We start from the raw sequence: 3,413 nt of genomic DNA on the forward strand, positions 1-3,413 counted from the left end.
GCTAGTATAAGAAAGTCAATTAGTTTGGACAGAAGAAAAAGTCACCCAAATAGGAAGGTGTGAAGTCTCCTAACTGGGGTACAGGTGACCTTGGGCCTAAACCTACTGCTTCTGCCTCTATGGATGACTGAAAAATAGTGTGCTTGGGAGGAGCCCTTCTCTTTGACTTAGCTTGAAGGCCACAGTCTTCTTTCTCAAACCAAGTGTAGAGTATTTTCAGTGATTCCTCTCTTAGCTTCCTAGAACTGTCCTAACAAAGTTACCACAGGCTTATGGCTTACACCACAGGAATTTATTTCTCATAGTTTTGAAGGTAGAAATCCAACATCAAAGTGTCAACATAACTGGCTCCGTTTCCTTTCCTTGCCTTGTAGAAGACCATCTTCACCCTGTGTCTCCAAGTGGTCTACCTCTGTGTGCATCAACCCCAATCTATTCTAAGAACATCAGTCATGTTAGATCAGAACTCATTAATAATGTCATGCTAAGTTGATCACTTTTGTAAACACTGTGTCTCCAAATACAGCCACATTATAAAATCTTAGAGATTAGGACTTCAAAACACAATTTTTGTTTTTCGAACACAGAAAAACTTGTTTTATTGCTATGACAGTGAGAGTTAACACAAGCTAAACGCAAGCACAACTGTGAGGTATCTGGTCTGTATCCCACACAGCAGTGCCCGAGCCAAGGCTGAAGGTCCCTGAAACCCAAGCGCGGGACTCCCTGGGCAGATCCTTCCTGGGCAGCTGCCAGCAGCCACGCAGAGCACCCAAGCCAAGGGAAGTTTCTCGACTGAAAATCCAGTGGCCTGGAGGAAATGGGAGTCACGCGGCTACCTTTGTGCTCCGCACACTGGCCCCAGGCACAGGCTGCTTCTGGGCCCGCAAGAAGCCAGTGAGGAGGACAAGGACAAAGACGCTGACAAAGCCAACACGGGGCAGCCAGGACCCCGCAGACCTCTTGCTCCCCCGCCCCTTGGCTTCCTGTGGAGCAGGCACCTGGATGGGTTTCCAGGGGATAGGATCGTAAAAGGCTGGCTCTGGGTAGGAATTTCCACTGTCAAAACCTGTGAGCCGCCCACTGGCATAGCCGCAGCTCTTTGCAGCAGGGCAAGGATTATTTTTCGCAGTTTCCACCCATTCCTTAAGTTTCCGTTTGGCAGTTTCCTTTTTCTCCTGTAACTCAGTTTGCCGCTGCTTTTCCTTTTCCTTTTCTTATTCTTCTTGCATTCTTCAGCATTTTTCTTCTTTAACCATTCTTGATATATTTCCTTTGTTTTTTTTTTTTTTCAAATGTTCTTTCTCCAGTTCCTTTGCTGCTTTTTCCTACATTTCCTTATTGAATTTTTGTTCTCTTTCTTTCCTTTTCTGCTTGTCCTTCCCCTGAACCAACTCCTTGTACTTTTCCTCAGCGATCACTTTCCTTCTCTCATGCTCTTCCATTTCTCTTCTTTTCTCTATCTGTTGACTTAATTCCTGCCGTGCTCTGTGCTGCAGTCGCTTACGCTCCCCCTTTTCCTTGCCTACGAACCACAGTTCCCGTGGGGTCAGGCGCCCACCAGCCGTGCGCTGCTCCGCCTGCTCTTCCTGCTCAGCCCTGAGCTCCAAGGCACTGCAGTCGCAGCCCAGAGCCTCCACTGCTCCTGAACTGGAGCTCTGGGGCTCGGCTCGCGGCCAAGGGCCCCTTCATCATCCTGTGACCCTCGTCCCTGTGGTCGTCGTCGCTGTTACCCTCCTCGCTGTCCCTGTAGTGGAACGGGAAGCCCACAGCCCAGCAGGGGCAACAGCTACAGGATGGAGTCACTGCAGCTTGGGGGCTGCGACAGCGAGCACCCTGCCGCCAGGCCCTGTCCACAGGACCCCAGGCCGCGGCCACTGCCGGAGGAGGGCGAGCTGGGCCCTGAGGCGGCAGAGAACTGGGCGCGGCTAGAGGTCGCCCCGCCGCCCGTATGGTGCCCGCGTTTAAATGGGCAGCAGCGATGTCAAAACACAAATTTAGATGGGGGAACCTAACTTAGAGTACAAGAGAACCTTTGTTACTTCTCTTTGTGTTGTAAAACTGCAGTATAGGTTAACTTTATCTTCCCTCTTATGCAAAGTCATCCAAATGAAAACACACTGGCTCTCCCTGACTGCTTTGGAAGAATGGATGCTTTTCACTTAGAAGACAATCACTGGAGCTCCAGATCTGTATCCACTGGCCTTTATTCTTGACCAATGATGAACCTCTTGGACTCCCTTAGGAATCACGGCACTTAAACCCAGGGTGAGGCAGCCTTAAGTGTAGCATCTCACCTTGAGTATATCCCAGCATCACCTCCTCCATCTCAGCAGCACACACCCTAGATCCAGTCACCTCTGGAAAGCCCTGCCTATAGGCCTCATGAGGCTTTGGGAAAACACCTAGACACAGTACAAGCCATAACACGTATTCTTCCATGCAATCACTCTGTTATCAGTTTCTACCATCACAGCATTTAATCCCAAATCCTCATGGCTACCTCACTAAAATCTGAATATGCCTGTGTGACCATGATCCACCTGAAGGAAACTGGTTTAATGGTTTTTGAGTCTTAGGTAAATCATGATAGTTGGTTCATGTGAGCCATTGGGCTTTAATCAACTAGACAGCACAGAGCCATTAGATGAAAAATGTTTTGGAGTGTTGTTTTGGGTTTTCAAAGACCTATAGTACCTCTGAGGTTTGCTAGCAGAAATCTCACCAGCCAGCAAAATCACCACAATTGCATTGCCACTCTCAAAGAATGGGCTTCCTTAGAAAATAGCTGCTATTAACCATTGTGAGGCCAAATGTACAGAAGAGAAGCATTTTCTATGGTACTTTGAAGTTAGCACGTTCAGGAAATTCAGTGAGAACAAAGCAACAAAGAGATACTTGAAAACTTGATCAGAGGTGTAAAGAAGAAAACAAATCAAGCACAGATGTGTGTTTGCTGAATACAGAGAGAGTCAGCCCCCTTGTCAGTGGTACCTGCAGTAAGGAGGGTCCTTAGCAAAGGACCCTGTTACTCAGAGCTGGCAGGAGAGAGAAAATTCTCTTGACTAAGGATGTGAGTCATTACTGTTTGTTTACATGTGGGTGTTTACGCTTAGGTACCTTCTAACCTGTCACAGAAATATAAACCTTTTTTTCTGAGGGGATTCCCTCTATTGTGATCTTATACTAATTAAGACAGGCTCAAGATGTAGTGGAAGCTCACCAAGAGCAACGTGACAAAAATCCAAGCTACACCACCACCATAGCGACACACCTAGAGACAACCTCTGACCAATAAACACATCCCCACCAGCTCTGCAGCCCCACAGCTATGTACTACTACATCTGCCTCCCCACCCCCAGGAAGCAAGAGGAAGCAGCCTCGGGGTACATTCTCCAGCCTTTCCTCTACT

The 3,413-nt window shown here is 47.9% G+C and overlaps 1 pseudogene; it reads right to left on the minus strand.

Annotated features, from left to right (window-relative positions):
- Nucleotides 1–835: 835 nt before the first annotated feature.
- On the minus strand, nt 836–2,328 carry LOC101574575 (annotated as a pseudogene).
- Between the last annotated feature and the right edge of the window lie 1,085 nt (nt 2,329–3,413).

This window comes from Octodon degus, unplaced genomic scaffold (assembly GCF_000260255.1).
Source record: "Octodon degus isolate 3935 unplaced genomic scaffold, OctDeg1.0 scaffold00133, whole genome shotgun sequence".
Lineage (NCBI taxonomy): Eukaryota > Metazoa > Chordata > Mammalia > Rodentia > Octodontidae > Octodon > Octodon degus.